The sequence below is a fragment of the Polistes fuscatus genome, unplaced genomic scaffold, assembly GCF_010416935.1.
Source record: "Polistes fuscatus isolate 324 unplaced genomic scaffold, CU_Pfus_HIC Scaffold19, whole genome shotgun sequence".
In the NCBI taxonomy this organism is placed as follows: Eukaryota; Metazoa; Arthropoda; class Insecta; order Hymenoptera; family Vespidae; genus Polistes; species Polistes fuscatus.
The window spans coordinates 1,386,445-1,404,486 of record NW_025113095.1 but is presented as its reverse complement, the minus strand read 5'-3'; the positions used below and the strand labels follow the sequence as shown (position 1 = coordinate 1,404,486).

At 27.9% G+C, this 18,042-nt stretch overlaps 3 long non-coding RNA genes across 3 annotated transcripts; 2 read left to right on the top strand and 1 right to left on the bottom strand.

Annotated features, from left to right (window-relative positions):
• The first annotated feature begins 4,039 nt into the window (after nt 1-4,039).
• Nucleotides 4,040-4,301, top strand: LOC122515862. The gene is made up of 2 exons (XR_006303411.1): nt 4,040-4,070; nt 4,153-4,301. It is a non-coding gene; the product is annotated as an uncharacterized LOC122515862 (long non-coding RNA).
• Nucleotides 4,302-5,569: 1,268 nt separating this feature from the next.
• Nucleotides 5,570-6,265, top strand: LOC122515857. The gene is made up of 2 exons (XR_006303406.1): nt 5,570-5,732; nt 5,864-6,265. It is a non-coding gene; the product is annotated as an uncharacterized LOC122515857 (long non-coding RNA).
• A 3,332-nt stretch (nt 6,266-9,597) lies between these two features.
• Nucleotides 9,598-9,869, bottom strand: LOC122515859. Its single transcript, XR_006303408.1, has 2 exons — nt 9,837-9,869; nt 9,598-9,754 (listed from the first exon to the last, which is right to left on the bottom strand). It is a non-coding gene; the product is annotated as an uncharacterized LOC122515859 (long non-coding RNA).
• Nucleotides 9,870-18,042: the final 8,173 nt, after the last annotated feature.

Here is an 18,042-nt window from a genome sequence, read left to right as displayed (position 1 = left end):
CCGAATAGTTAAAAATAGGATATAGGAACATAAAAATTGTCGAAATATATAATTTATTAATCCAAACAATCAAAATTAATCATTATAAGTCGATATCGATAGTGTTCGAGTCGATAGAAATGATATCGTAAAACAAGATATACATAGATATATAATTGCGTAGAAAAATGCATAGCAATGTACATGAAATTTTTTTCTACGCAAATATTCTTTATCCTCGACATTATCGTAATCTTTCGATTATATCATTTGGAAGTCATTTGCTAGAAGAATCTATTAGTATATAGAAAGATTATTTACGTTAGAAAATATTTTTTAATTACCTGAGATTAACGGGACGACGAAGTATCCGTGCTATCTCCACGACGGCCAAGAAGAAGAGAGCGCTGATTCGCTAATCATCTTTGGTCTTACACTTTGGACGTTAAGTGACCAATCAGAAATTCCCAATTACCATATAGGCTTTCTTCATGACCACGCTAGTCAAGCTAGATATGATAATTTATTTATTAAATAAATAAAAATTTATTCCATTTTTCTATTTAAGGTACAAGTATCTTGTTAATATTTAAAAAATAACGAAAAGAATAAAGACAATATGCACTATAAACCTTATCACACCGTACAGAAGAACATACATAATTTATTTATTACATAAATTAAATATCAATTTTATTATCAATTATAATTATCTAATTATAAATCTAATTAATAATTATTCTTATCTAATTTATTTTTCTATTAGGTGTATACGTTCCTTGTTAATATTCAAAAAATAACGAGTAAGATAAAGACAATATACACTAAAAACTTTATCACATGGCAACGTTCTGATTTAAACATTCCTTCAATTGTTATGTAATTGTTTAAACTAATATACATTTGTTTTAACGTCCCCGTGCAATGATGACTTTGGATAATAAAATTTTTATCCAGAAAAATATCACATTAAAATTATTCTATATTCAAAGTATATTAATAAGTATGTAATGTTTAAACCAGTACATATGTGTTTAAACAATCTGAAATATAAAGAGATTGCATTAGAATATTAAAATAATTGTTAAATAATCGATAGGAATGTCTATTGTTGTCTAAAAGATCCGAATATACGATCTATGTACCGTTCCCTTCGAAATCCACCGTTGAAAAGAGACGTTGTCCTCTATGAAAGTACTTTTATTAAATGTTGTTTATAAGACCTTCCAAACGATGCGCATGTGTATAAAGGGTGTCATACATCTAATACATAATCTTTAAGATTAAAACGTTATGATTTTCATATTTTTATCTATTTTAAGTAATTATTATAATGCTTCTGCGCAGTGGTGACTTCGAGGGTAAAATTTAGCTGCAATATAAGAAAAGTGCATTAGTGCATTGAAATAATTGTTAATGTATACGTAATGTACATGTATATGTAAATGAAAAAAGAAAGTACATTTCTCTAAACAATTATACAACCAATCTAGTCAAACAATTAATAAACAATATACTAATGTAAAATGTGAATTATTGAAGTTTACCATTATGATAGAAGAAAGCTGAGGTGTCTGCTCGTTTAAGTACCATAAAAATAATTGCCTGGATTCATTTTAAAATCTTGTAAACTCTTCTTTTATATATGTACTTGATACACAAAACATTAAGAAAGCCTAATAGATGCTGTGATTTTCCAAATCTTCAAATACTTGCAAATCTGAAAATCATAAGATTGTATTAGTAAAGTATCAAACAATCTGATATATTTGTGTGATGATATTTGTATAAGATGTCTCTCACTCTTTTCCCTTCTCATACTTTTTATATTAATATTCTTTATGTTATAAAAGAAAAGAGATAAACTTACCAAACTGATATAAATATAAAAAAGTAAACACAATTATTTTTCGGATAGAAAAGTAAACACAAATAGATTGACAATGAATATGTGTATTCATGCTGTATTCTACCAAATGTTTGGAAACCTAAAAAAAAGTATAAAATAACATAGCATTGGTATAATATGAAGAACATTAAATATATAAGTGTTTATTATATGTGTAACACGTTCCTTGTCAATATTTAAAACATAATGTACAAAATAAAGACAATATACACTAAAAACTATGTCACATTGCACAGAAAAACACAATCGTATAGATAAGAAACCAAGTTATAGAAATCTTTAAAACAAATGACATAAAGCACTATAGCCATCCTTAAAGAATTAAAATAAATTGAAACAAAACAATTGACATCTCTCATGCCAACTATGAAAGTATAAATTCCCGTATTCTGTATCGATATGGAAAAATTCTTGTTATTTTAATTCTTTAAGGATGGCTATAATGCTTTATGTCAATTGTTTTTAAAATATCTGCAACGGTTTCTTTTCTATATGATTGTGTTTTTCTGTGCTGTTTTTAGTGTATAACCTCTATTTTATTCCTTATTTTTTAAATATAATAAAGAAACGTGTACACCTAATAGGAAAATAAAATTATTTTTGATTTATTAAATAAATAAATTTTGTGTGTTTTTCAGTGCAGTGTGATACAGTTTTTAGTGTATATTGTCTTTATTCTACACGTTATTTTTTAAATATTAAAAACGAACGTGCTACAAGTATACAAAACACTCATAAATTTAATGTTCTTTATATTATACCAATGCTATGTTATTTTATACTTTTTTTTAGGTTTCCAAACATTTGGTAGAATACAGCATGAATACACATACTCATTGTCAGTCTAATTGTGTTTACTTTTCTATCCGAAAAATAATTGTGTTTACTTTTTTATATTTATATCAGTTTGGTAAGTTTATCTCTTTTCTTTTATAACATAAAGAATATTAATATAAAAAGTATGAGAAGGGAAAAGAGTAAGAGACATCTTATACAAATATCATCACACAAATATATCAGATTGTTTGATACTTTACTAATACAATCTTATGATTTTCAGATTTGCAAGTATTTGAAGATTTGGAAAATCACAGCATCTATTAGGCTTTCTTAATGTTTTGTGTATCAAGTACATATAAAAGAAGAGTTTACAAGATTTTAAAATGAATCCAGGCAATTTTTATATAATACTTAAACGTGCAAACACTTCAGCTTTCTTCTATCATAATGGTATACTTCAATAATTCACATTTTACATTAGTATATTGTTTATTAATTGTTTGAATATATTAGTTGTATAATTGTTTAGAGAAATGTACTTTATTTTTTCATTTACATATACGTGTACATTACGTATACATTAACAATTATTTTAATGCACTAATGCACTTTTCTTATATTGCAGCTAAATTTTACCCTCGAAGTCACCACTGCGCAGAAGCATTATAATAATTACTTAAAATAGATAAAAATATGAAAATCATAACGTTTTAATCTTAAAGATTATGTATTAGATGTATGACACCCTTTATACACATGCGCATTGTTTGGAAGGTCTTATAAACAACATTTAATAAAAGTACTTTCATAGAGGACAACGTCTCATTTCAACGATCGATTTCGAAGGGGACGGTACATAGATCATATATTCCGATCTTTTAGACAACAATAGACATTCCTATCAATTATTTAAATATTATTTTAATATTCTAATGCAATCTCTTTATATTTCAGATTGTTTAAACACATATGTACTGGTTTAAACATTACATACTTATTAACATACTTTGAATAAAATAATTTTAATGTGATATTTTTCTGGATAAAAATTTTATTATCCAAAGTCATCATTGCATAGGGACGTAAAAACAAACGTATATTAGTTTAAACAATTACATAAAATTGAAATAATGTTTAAATCAGAACGTTACAATCTTAAATTTTTACAAATTTAAAAGACAAATAGGAATCATATTACATAAGGGATTCTTTTCTTTTACAAATTGTATTGCCAAGCCTCGTACCAGGTAATAAAAAAAATTATTGTTAATCGAATTACTAGAAAATATTGAGGACTTGTATCAACGAATTTCTTTTTTGTAGAGATGCCATGGGAATCATTTTACAAATAGAATGCAGCAGCAGTTTAAAGGATCTTTTAATAAGCAAACATAATTATCTTGTATTGGGAATAAACCAATATTATAATAATTTCTTAAAAGATATTTATTCAAAGTATTAAAGATCTTATTCTTTCTGCATAGGTGATCAATCATTAAACTGGAAGAAAGGAAAGATAATTTTCAATTCGATAAGCAAAATCCAACTACACTGTAATCGTGAGAGATCTAGGAAGACAGTGTGGAAAGGGTTTTGTTCTCACCCTGGAAGGAAACTATGTACTATAATATTATATCAAAATAATTCAAGAAAGAAAGCATCCTGATTATTACAAATTTAAAAGACAAATAGGAATCATATTATATAAGGGATTCTTTTCTTATACAAATTGTATTGCCTAGCCTCGTAATCAGGTAATGAAAGATATTATTGTTAATCGACTCACTAGAAAATATTGAGGACTTGTATTAACTAATTTCTTTTTTGTAGATGTTTGTTCATTTTGCAAATAGAATGCAGCAGCACTGTAAAGGATCTTTTAAGAGGCAAACATAATTATCTTGTATTGGTAATAAACCAATATTATAATGATTTCTTAAAAAATATTTATTCAAAGTATTAAAGTTCTGATTCTTTCTGCATAGGTGTTCAATCAATGTACTGGAAAAGAGAGCGTATGATTTTTCACTAAATTAAGAAGAATCCAACAAGACTTTAATCATGAAAGATTTAGGAAGACAACGTCGAAAGTTTTCCGTTCTCACTCTGAAAGGAAACCATGTACTATAATATTATATCAAAATAATTCAAGAAAGAAAGCATCCTGATAATTACAAATTTAAAAGACAAATAGGAATCATATTATATAAGGGATTCTTTTCTTTTACAAATTGTATTGCCAAGCCTCGTACTAGGTAATAAAAAAAATTATTGGTAATCGACTTACTAGAAAATTTTGAGGACTCGTATCAATGAATTTCTTTTTTGTAGAGATGCCATGGGAATCATTTTACAAATAGAATGCAGCAGCAGTATAAAGGATCTTTTAATAGGCAAACATAATTATCTTATATTGGGAATAAACCAATATTATAATAATTTCTTAAAAAATATTTATTCAAAGTATTAAAGATCTTATTCTTTCTGCATAGGTGATCATTCATTAAACTAGAAGAAAGGAAAGATAATTTTCAATTAGATAAGAAAAATCGAAAAACACTGTAATCATGAAAGATTTAGGAAGACACAGGTGAAAGTGTTCCGTTCTCACACTGGAAGGAAACCATGTACTATAATATTCTGTCAAAAGAATTGAAGGAAACCATGTACTGTAATATTCTTTCAAAAGAATAGAAGAAGGAATGCATCATGGTTATTATAAATTTAAAAGTCAAATAGGAAATACATTGCATTAGGATATTCCTAACATATATAAAGTATATTATTTAGTATTGTACTTCGTAATTGAAAATACTATTATACATCGACTGGCAATAATTTATCTAAAGGAAACTATTCTTTTTGAATAATAAATTGTTAAAGCAGAAAGGCCATAGATAAGAAATATTGAAAAAATGTCTTAATTTCGTAAATCTAAAGGAGAAGAAAATAATGCTGTCAGAAAATTAAATTCTACTGATCATCAAAGTCTTTCACTTGCTTTTTAAGATTTAACTGTACTTGTGCTATATAATTTCTAATAAGGATCATTCATTATTTAATGGTACGTTGATAGAAAAGAAATACTAAAAACATTTCTAGTATCTTTTCTTATCTATACAACAGAGAATACTGTAGATTTTTCAATTTTACATGAGATAGTGTAACAAACTAATAGTTTCATTTCCTTTGTAGGGTTTTCTGTGCAATTTCTTAAATGAAAAAGAGATTAAAGGAATATTCTAGTAGCACAAAATTTGGGTAGAAAAGAAGAAAACTGTAGTATCATGAAGAAACATATCACACTATTATGCCACATTGTGGTGGCATTACATAATATAAAATGTATTTGTTGTTTCGTTTAACGATTGCTAGATAAATCTTTTTTTAAATAATATGCTTATATATTTGATACCGGGTGTGATTTCATAAGTGAAGATACGAAATGAATTATTTACTACATATATCTATAATTTAAAGCGCAGAGTAGTGTTTTAATAGCTCAATAATGTAACAAATTCATTGTAATTTTTAAGACGATGTCATACCATGATTGTACATTTAATATTACTTATTAATATATATTTTCTAAAAATATTTGTGCATTAGCATATTTTATTTACATATACGTAAAGTATAATATAATTAATTTAACTATCATTAATGAATTAAAATAAAATTTAAATGTTTGGCGAATTTTATAGACTCCTTGGAATAATGTAATAAGAGATAATTAAAAAAAAAAAAAAATGATAAAAAATATCACATTATTCTAATTTTCGTCACAGTAAAATATCTTATTTAGGTCACTATTGAGAAATATTAATATTCTAATTTTTTGTGAAAAAATGATTATTTATATTCTCTTCCTTTTTTTCTATATTCATAGAACTAATATTATAAAAGACTATAAATAATATTTAATAGCTTGGAAAAATATTAATGAATGTATTTATCGATATATATAATATATCTATATATACTGTGAAAGGCATTTAAATGCCACCCTCGAATCAAAATTTTGACGTTTTTCTGATTTCACATAGGAATCCATATGTTCCGGTATTTTAAATCCGGTATTTTAAATTTGTCGTGACGTCACAAAAATGAAAATTTGGTAATAGGATCACAGGATGATACAAGAGCTCTTCGAAGAGAGTAGGAAACGAGAGCGCTGATTGGTTGATAAATAGCCAATCAGCTCTCAATATATGGCCTAGAAGAGCGCTGATTGGTTGATAAATAGCCAATCAGCTCCTAATAGTGCGCTGATTGGTTGATAAATAGCCAATCAGCTCTCAATATATGGCCTAGAAGAGCGCTGATTGGTTGAAAATTGGCCAATCGGCTCTTAGTGGATTTCTGATTGGTTGATGCGGTCTATTATCAACCAATCAGCGCTCTCGTTTCCTATCTCTTCGAAGAGCTCTTGTATCATCCTGTGATCCTATTACCAAATTTTCATTTTTGTGACGTCACGACAAATTTAAAATACCGGATTTAAAATACCGGAACATATGGATTCCTATGTGAAATCAGAAAAACGTCAAAATTTTGATTCGAGGGTGGCATTTAAATGCCTTTCACAGTATATATAGATATATTATATATATCGATAAATACATTCATTAATATTTTTCCAAGCTATTAAATATTATTTATAGTCTTTTATAATATTAGTTCTATGAATATAGAAAAAAAGGAAGAGAATATAAATAATCATTTTTTCACAAAAAATTAGAATATTAATATTTCTCAATAGTGACCTAAATAAGATATTTTACTGTGACGAAAATTAGAATAATGTGATATTTTTTATCATTTTTTTTTTTTTTTAATTATCTCTTATTACATTATTCCAAGGAGTCTATAAAATTCGCCAAACATTTAAATTTTATTTTAATTCATTAATGATAGTTAAATTAATTATATTATACTTTACGTATATGTAAATAAAATATGCTAATGCACAAATATTTTTAGAAAATATATATTAATAAGTAATATTAAATGTACAATCATGGTATGACATCGTCTTAAAAATTACAATGAATTTGTTACATTATTGAGCTATTAAAACACTACTCTGCGCTTTAAATTATAGATATATGTAGTAAATAATTCATTTCGTATCTTCACTTATGAAATCACACCCGGTATCAAATATATAAGCATATTATTTAAAAAAAGATTTATCTAGCAATCGTTAAACGAAACAACAAATACATTTTATATTATGTAATGCCACCACAATGTGGCATAATAGTGTGATATGTTTCTTCATGATACTACAGTTTTCTTCTTTTCTACCCAAATTTTGTGCTACTAGAATATTCCTTTAATCTCTTTTTCATTTAAGAAATTGCACAGAAAACCCTACAAAGGAAATGAAACTATTAGTTTGTTACACTATCTCATGTAAAATTGAAAAATCTACATATTCTCTGTTGTATAGATAAGAAAAGATACTAGAAATGTTTTTAGTATTTCTTTTCTATCAACGTACCATTAAATAATGAATGATCCTTATTAGAAATTATATAGCACAAGTACAGTTAAATCTTAAAAAGCAAGTGAAAGACTTTGATGATCAGTAGAATTTAATTTTCTGACAGCATTATTTTCTTCTCCTTTAGATTTACGAAATTAAGACATTTTTTCAATATTTCTTATCTATGGCCTTTCTGCTTTAACAATTTATTATTCAAAAAGAATAGTTTCCTTTAGATAAATTATTGCCAGTCGATGTATAATAGTATTTTCAATTACGAAGTACAATACTAAATAATATACTTTATATATGTTAGGAATATCCTAATGCAATGTATTTCCTATTTGACTTTTAAATTTATAATAACCATGATGCATTCCTTCTTCTATTCTTTTGAAAGAATATTACAGTACATGGTTTCCTTCAATTCTTTTGACAGAATATTATAGTACATGGTTTCCTTCCAGTGTGAGAACGGAACACTTTCACCTGTGTCTTCCTAAATCTTTCATGATTACAGTGTTTTTCGATTTTTCTTATCTAATTGAAAATTATCTTTCCTTTCTTCTAGTTTAATGAATGATCACCTATGCAGAAAGAATAAGATCTTTAATACTTTGAATAAATATTTTTTAAGAAATTATTATAATATTGGTTTATTCCCAATATAAGATAATTATGTTTGCCTATTAAAAGATCCTTTATACTGCTGCTGCATTCTATTTGTAAAATGATTCCCATGGCATCTCTACAAAAAAGAAATTCATTGATACGAGTCCTCAAAATTTTCTAGTAAGTCGATTACCAATAATTTTTTTTATTACCTAGTACGAGGCTTGGCAATACAATTTGTAAAAGAAAAGAATCCCTTATATAATATGATTCCTATTTGTCTTTTAAATTTGTAATTATCAGGATGCTTTCTTTCTTGAATTATTTTGATATAATATTATAGTACATGGTTTCCTTTCAGAGTGAGAACGGAAAACTTTCGACGTTGTCTTCCTAAATCTTTCATGATTAAAGTCTTGTTGGATTCTTCTTAATTTAGTGAAAAATCATACGCTCTCTTTTCCAGTACATTGATTGAACACCTATGCAGAAAGAATCAGAACTTTAATACTTTGAATAAATATTTTTTAAGAAATCATTATAATATTGGTTTATTACCAATACAAGATAATTATGTTTGCCTCTTAAAAGATCCTTTACAGTGCTGCTGCATTCTATTTGCAAAATGAACAAACATCTACAAAAAAGAAATTAGTTAATACAAGTCCTCAATATTTTCTAGTGAGTCGATTAACAATAATATCTTTCATTACCTGATTACGAGGCTAGGCAATACAATTTGTATAAGAAAAGAATCCCTTATATAATATGATTCCTATTTGTCTTTTAAATTTGTAATAATCAGGATGCTTTCTTTCTTGAATTATTTTGATATAATATTATAGTACATAGTTTCCTTCCAGGGTGAGAACAAAACCCTTTCCACACTGTCTTCCTAGATCTCTCACGATTACAGTGTAGTTGGATTTTGCTTATCGAATTGAAAATTATCTTTCCTTTCTTCCAGTTTAATGATTGATCACCTATGCAGAAAGAATAAGATCTTTAATACTTTGAATAAATATCTTTTAAGAAATTATTATAATATTGGTTTATTCCCAATACAAGATAATTATGTTTGCTTATTAAAAGATCCTTTAAACTGCTGCTGCATTCTATTTGTAAAATGATTCCCATGGCATCTCTACAAAAAAGAAATTCGTTGATACAAGTCCTCAATATTTTCTAGTAATTCGATTAACAATAATTTTTTTTATTACCTGGTACGAGGCTTGGCAATACAATTTGTAAAAGAAAAGAATCCCTTATGTAATATGATTCCTATTTGTCTTTTAAATTTGTAAAAATTTAAGATTGTAACGTTCTGATTTAAACATTATTTCAATTTTATGTAATTGTTTAAACTAATATACGTTTGTTTTTACGTCCCTATGCAATGATGACTTTGGATAATAAAATTTTTATCCAGAAAAATATCACATTAAAATTATTTTATATTCAAAGTATGTTAATAAGTATGTAATGTTTAAACCAGTACATATGTGTTTAAACAATCTGAAATATAAAGAGATTGCATTAGAATATTAAAATAATATTTAAATAATTGATAGGAATGTCTATTGTTGTCTAAAAGATCGGAATATATGATCTATGTACCGTCCCCTTCGAAATCGATCGTTGAAATGAGACGTTGTCCTCTATGAAAGTACTTTTATTAAATGTTGTTTATAAGACCTTCCAAACAATGCGCATGTGTATAAAGGGTGTCATACATCTAATACATAATCTTTAAGATTAAAACGTTATGATTTTCATATTTTTATCTATTTTAAGTAATTATTATAATGCTTCTGCGCAGTGGTGACTTCGAGGGTAAAATTTAGCTGCAATATAAGAAAAGTGCATTAGTGCATTAAAATAATTGTTAATGTATACGTAATGTACACGTATATGTAAATGAAAAAATAAAGTACATTTCTCTAAACAATTATACAACTAATATATTCAAACAATTAATAAACAATATACTAATGTAAAATGTGAATTATTGAAGTATACCATTATGATAGAAGAAAGCTGAAGTGTTTGCACGTTTAAGTATTATATAAAAATTGCCTGGATTCATTTTAAAATCTTGTAAACTCTTCTTTTATATATGTACTTGATACACAAAACATTAAGAAAGCCTAATAGATGCTGTGATTTTCCACATCTTCAAATACTTGCAAATCTGAAAATCATAAGATTGTATTAGTAAAGTATCAAACAATCTGATATATTTGTGTGATGATATTTGTATAAGATGTCTCTCACTCTTTTCCCTTCTCATACTTTTTATATTAATATTCTTTATGTTATAAAAGAAAAGAGATAAACTTACCAAACTGATATAAATATAAAAAAGTAAACACAATTATTTTTCGGATAGAAAAGTAAACACAAATAGATTGACAATGAATATATGTATTCATGCTGTATTCTACCAAATGTTTGGAAACCTAAAAAAAAGTATAAAATAACATAGCATTGGTATAATATAAAGAACATTAAATTTATGAGTGTTTTGTATACTTGTAGCACGTTCGTTTTTAATATTTAAAAAATAACGTGTAGAATAAAGACAATATACACTAAAAACTGTATCACACTGCACTGAAAAACACACAAAATTTATTTATTTAATAAATCAAAAATAATTTTATTTTCCTATTAGGTGTACACGTTTCTTTATTATATTTAAAAAAATAAGGAATAAAATAGAGGTTATACACTAAAAACAGCACAGAAAAACACAATCATATAGAAAAGAAACCGTTGCAGATATTTTAAAAACAATTGACATAAAGCATTATAGCCATCCTTAAAGAATTAAAATAACAAGAATTTTTCCATATCGATACAGAATACGGGAATTTATACTTTCATAGTTGGCATGAGAGATGTCAATTGTTTTGTTTCAATTTATTTTAATTCTTTAAGGATGGCTATAGTGCTTTATGTCATTTGTTTTAAAGATTTCTATAACTTGGTTTCTTATCTATACGATTGTGTTTTTCTGTGCAATGTGACATAGTTTTTAGTGTATATTGTCTTTATTTTGTACATTATGTTTTAAATATTGACAAGGAACGTGTTACACATATAATAAACACTTATATATTTAATGTTCTTCATATTATACCAATGCTATGTTATTTTATACTTTTTTTTAGGTTTCCAAACATTTGGTAGAATACAGCATGAATACACATATTCATTGTCAATCTATTTGTGTTTACTTTTCTATCCGAAAAATAATTGTGTTTACTTTTTTATATTTATATCAGTTTGGTAAGTTTATCTCTTTTCTTTTATAACATAAAGAATATTAATATAAAAAGTATGAGAAGGGAAAAGAGTGAGAGACATCTTATACAAATATCATCACACAAATATATCAGATTGTTTGATACTTTACTAATACAATCTTATGATTTTCAGATTTGCAAGTATTTGAAGATTTGGAAAATCACAGCATCTATTAGGCTTTCTTAATGTTTTGTGTATCAAGTACATATAAAAGAAGAGTTTACAAGATTTTAAAATGAATCCAGGCAATTTTTTTTATGGTACTTAAACGAGCAGACACCTCAGCTTTCTTCTATCATAATGGTAAACTTCAATAATTCACATTTTACATTAGTATATTGTTTATTAATTGTTTGACTAGATTGGTTGTATAATTGTTTAGAGAAATGTACTTTCTTTTTTCATTTACATATACATGTACATTACGTATACATTAACAATTATTTCAATGCACTAATGCACTTTTCTTATATTGCAGCTAAATTTTACCCTCGAAGTCACCACTGCGCAGAAGCATTATAATAATTACTTAAAATAGATAAAAATATGAAAATCATAACGTTTTAATCTTAAAGATTATGTATTAGATGTATGACACCCTTTATACACATGCGCATCGTTTGGAAGGTCTTATAAACAACATTTAATAAAAGTACTTTCATAGAGGACAACGTCTCTTTTCAACGGTGGATTTCGAAGGGAACGGTACATAGATCGTATATTCGGATCTTTTAGACAACAATAGACATTCCTATCGATTATTTAACAATTATTTTAATATTCTAATGCAATCTCTTTATATTTCAGATTGTTTAAACACATATGTACTGGTTTAAACATTACATACTTATTAATATACTTTGAATATAGAATAATTTTAATGTGATATTTTTCTGGATAAAAATTTTATTATCCAAAGTCATCATTGCACGGGGACGTTAAAACAAATGTATATTAGTTTAAACAATTACATAACAATTGAAGGAATGTTTAAATCAGAACGTTGCCATGTGATAAAGTTTTTAGTGTATATTGTCTTTATCTTACTCGTTATTTTTTGAATATTAACAAGGAACGTATACACCTAATAGAAAAATAAATTAGATAAGAATAATTATTAATTAGATTTATAATTAGATAATTATAATTGATAATAAAATTGATATTTAATTTATGTAATAAATAAATTATGTATGTTCTTCTGTACGGTGTGATAAGGTTTATAGTGCATATTGTCTTTATTCTTTTCGTTATTTTTTAAATATTAACAAGATACTTGTACCTTAAATAGAAAAATGGAATAAATTTTTTATTTATTTAATAAATAAATTATCATATCTAGCTTGACTAGCGTGGTCATGAAGAAAGCCTATATGGTAATTGGGAATTTCTGATTGGTCACTTAACGTCCAAAGTGTAAGACCAAAGATGATTAGCGAATCAGCGCTCTCTTCTTCTTGGCCGTCGTGGAGATAGCACGGATACTTCGTCGTCCCGTTAATCTCAGGTAATTAAAAAATATTTTCTAACGTAAATAATCTTTCTATATACTAATAGATTCTTCTAGCAAATGACTTCCAAATGATATAATCGAAAGATTACGATAATGTCGAGGATAAAGAATATTTGCGTAGAAAAAAATTTCATGTACATTGCTATGCATTTTTCTACGCAATTATATATATCTATGTATATCTTGTTTTACGATATCATTTCTATCGACTCGAACACTATCGATATCGACTTATAATGATTAATTTTGATTGTTTGGATTAATAAATTATATATTTCGACAATTTTTATGTTCCTATATCCTATTTTTAACTATTCGGTATTTTTCTATAATAGATGGAAAAAATGAAAAATTATAAAGCAGCCATTGGTCAACGGATTTCGCTACTTTTTTTGAAAGTGGACTACCGCGCATACTACCGCGCGCAGCAGATGCGCAGCAGAGGCAACGCAGTGGCAAAGCAAGGGGAAACGCAGGGGAAAGGTAGAGGAAACGCCATTTTCTGTCAGCTGTATATGTTCCAACGTACTGCGTCATCCCGTTTAATCCAGGTAATTAAAAAATAGTTTACACCTTTCTATTATATATCAAATGATAGCTACACACAAGATTTTCATACGTGAGTGTTTTCAAAACGAAATATTGAAAAGTTCGAACGATATCTGTGACAATGTAACTTCGATATATCTCGGCGTCCCTCCAAATCTCACCAATGTTACTTAACAATATTTCTTCTAATTTCCAGCTTTTTTCATGGTATCGATACTTACTACCATCTCTAATGATGCTCTAATTAATTATTTTTCATAATTATGTATTCAAAGATCGTATTTCGTATTAAATTCGATTCCTGTCACATACACACACATACAGGCATATATGCATAAGTATAGGTAGCTCGTACACATACACTCATATATTTGATTTTCTTTATGTTATACTAATGTAATCTTTTTTTTTCCTTTTTTAGGTACCGAGCATTAAGAGAGTCCAGCAGGAATACATATACTCAGTCTAACAATTGTGTTTACTCTTTTTTATCTTCATATTCATCGAGGTAAGCGTTATTCTTTTTTTTAAACCATACAGAAATCTATACAAAGAGTGAGAACGAAAGAGAGAGAGAGAGAGAGAGAGAGAGAGAGAGAGAGAAAATAAGAAAACAAAATATTCTATCACGGGCAATAACGAATGTGTACGTATATTCCAGGAATTTCTGGAAGTAAGAACAGAAGAAACGAAGACAGCCGAAAACAAAACGAAGACAGCCGAACGTTCGACACGAAGGACGCGATTACGTGTTCATTCCTGATCAATCCTTCAACGAGCTAAGATCTAACAAACGTGACGTATTAAACTATTATATATATATAACGTTATCGATTTTTATTAACAATTTTTACTGATATTAAATACTTTATATGTAATTTTATACAAGTAGTGAGATAAAGGCAATTAATATTGCTTGAATTTATATTGATTCTTTATGATAAAATATCTTTAAAAGTGTGCAATGCCTTCAGGAATGATTCACAGGATATATTGTTCTATAATCTTTTTAGTATGTTTCAGCTTTTCAGAGTTTTATTTAATTTTATTTTATTCATCGTCATCCTAAGGGTAGGATACCCATCCTGCAGTCATCAATGAAGACTAAAAGTAAGTATATTTATCTATCAACAATTTATATAATAACTTTAATGGTTTTTTATTATAACGATGATATTAATTGTTCTTTTTCTTTTTCTGTTTCAGAACATCATTGCAATCGAGCGCGTAGGCAATGAGGTACTCGTGTGTTGCATCGTAAAAATAAAATACAAAAGAATCGGAAATTAAAGTCAGTGTTGATCGTCGCATGTTAAAGTTTCGTTTGCTCGGTTAAGAAACTCCGTAAGTTTCTTTTATTCGGTTTAAACGTGTGCTCATCGTCATCCTAAGGGTAGGATACCCATCGTGCATTCATCAATGAAGAATAAACGTAAGTCAATTTTTATTTTAAACACTTTCTCAATAATTATAATAATTTTTTTACTTACAACAATGATATTTATAATTTTGTTTTTATTTCTGTTTCAGATCATCATGGGAATATATCAGTGTTGGAAGTGTTTGTGAATTGTGTTTGTGAAGTGTTGCAAGTGTTCGTGCATTGCTATCGTGCGCGAAGCAATATACGGGAGTGTTGTATCGTAAAATATAATTAAAATCACGGATTAGAAGCACGTTCGTTCGTTAATTTCAATTACGTCGCGTTCGCGAACTATTTTTGAGATTTATATATTAAATAAACTGCGACCAAGGCAGTAATTGCATTAGACTTTGTTCGAGTAAAGTTGTATTTTTATCTTTAAACAGTCGCACAGACTGTTCGCGTATTAGAATCAGTGCATCAATGAAGAATTTTTTACTTGCATTGACTGTGTGCAAAGCAGTCTTTGGAAGCAGTTGTAGAATCAGTGATCGGGCGCATAATAAATTAAAATCAAACGCGAATTAGAATCAGTGTTGTTCGTCGTATAATAAAATTACGGTTTCGCGATAAGAAACTCATCTATAGTTTCTTATTTTCGTTTATAACGCGTTTTTAGATTCACGCGAGGTGCATCGCCATGGTGCAATTGAATTTCACCCCATTGAAATGCATTGTAAGTATCTATTTTTATTAACATTTTATTCGATTTTATTTTATATGATTTTAGATTATATTGCAGATAACTTATCGTTTTGTTCTATTTTATTTTACAGATATGACGACGGACTTTCTACCTTATCAAAGATGTGGAATGAATTCTTCGATGGATCTTTAATGGATCTTCGATGGATCTTCGATGGATCTTCGATGGATCTTCGGTGGATCTTCGATGGATCTACGATGGATCTTCGATGGATCTTCGATGGATCTTCGATACTCGCATTCTACAATACTTGCTGCGAAGTAGGAGTGTTTTGGAGCCATCGTAGAACTTCTTATGCCGTGAGTTAAAATTTAAAGTCCCTCCGGTGCTCAATCATGTCGAGGATGAAAGGTCCTAATCGGCACGAGTTACTGGTTGTAATTATTCCAATAAATTAGTGACGAGCACATGAGTAATTCCTTTCTAGGAGTTACTCATGAAAATTGTATATTATATTGTATATTGTATTGTATATTTTATATTAGTTCAGGATAGGTTTTCTTGTCTCACCGGTTAAATTCATTTAATTAATAATGCAATTAATAAATGCACTTTCTTTTTATTACGTGTTTTGTTCGTGGTTAGTAGTGGTGAAATCGAGCATTTATTTACTCGTTTTTGTCCAGAAAAGCATGTAATAAATGTCTTACATGCATTGCTTCGTACTTAGTTTATCTAATCGCGATTAATTTTGATATATCGATACTTCGATATTATAAATAAATGAGCAAGAAGACAAACCCATTCGCGACGGATAGATTCTAGCAGTTAAGTGGTGGCTCAAAGCCCAGTTCTTTTATTAGAACAGCCAACTTAATGAAAGGAGTCGTCCGAGGTTTTGAAATATATTAAAAGATATTAAAAGATATTCAAAGTCATTATTTATTAAATAAATTGTAGAGTCCTTAATCGCTTAGATGAATTTTTATAAAAATGTATATTTATATGTTATGTATATATGTGTTTTTAATCATATTTTTTAGATCAGGATTTTCAGCTTCTAATGTACTAATCTCCCGTTTCTCCCCCCTATACTTTCTGCGTTCTCATCTATACGTGTGCCCAGGTGCTACTCGTATGGGTGAGAAACAGTTGGTATAGGTTTAGTTTTAAGTTTTTCCCCTATTGGCGGCTGTCATTGTGCTAGTGATTGCACGATGTACTTTACACCTGTATGTGCGTATTAGGTAGTGTACTGTACATCGTTTCGTGATAGTTTTTAATTAATGAATTATTTAATACTTAAAGTAATACTTAGTATAGCACACCTAGAGTTAGGTGTTATATGAAAAATACACATGGTTGTATTTTTCTATTTATATTAAATTTTTCTCATTTTTTTTTTCGAATCGTTTTGAATAGTAGAGTTCCCACATTTGTTTGTGGAAATTTAACAATACTTGTATTATATTAGTATGCTGATATATACTAGTATGTACCAGTATTTTTGCTTTAGTCATTATTGCAATAATCATTAGCCTTGGCAGTCGATTACAGCATTGGTACGTACTCCCATAAGTTTAGAAAACACGCGTTTGAACTAGGGTGTCGGAGGTGCCCCGGGGCATGCTCTCTAGTTTAGGCTTTTGCACCCTGGTGGTATGTGAGAGAATCGTGGAGTGAGAGGGTGGGTACGCATGTGTATTTGCTCTTTTTAAATATGGGTAATTGGCAGGCAGGTAGCATACTTCTTTGAGCGAATGTGAAAACTTTAATTTTAAGTAGGTAGGATCCAGGAAAGGCACGAGGTTTGCTTCCACTCCGGAGTGGA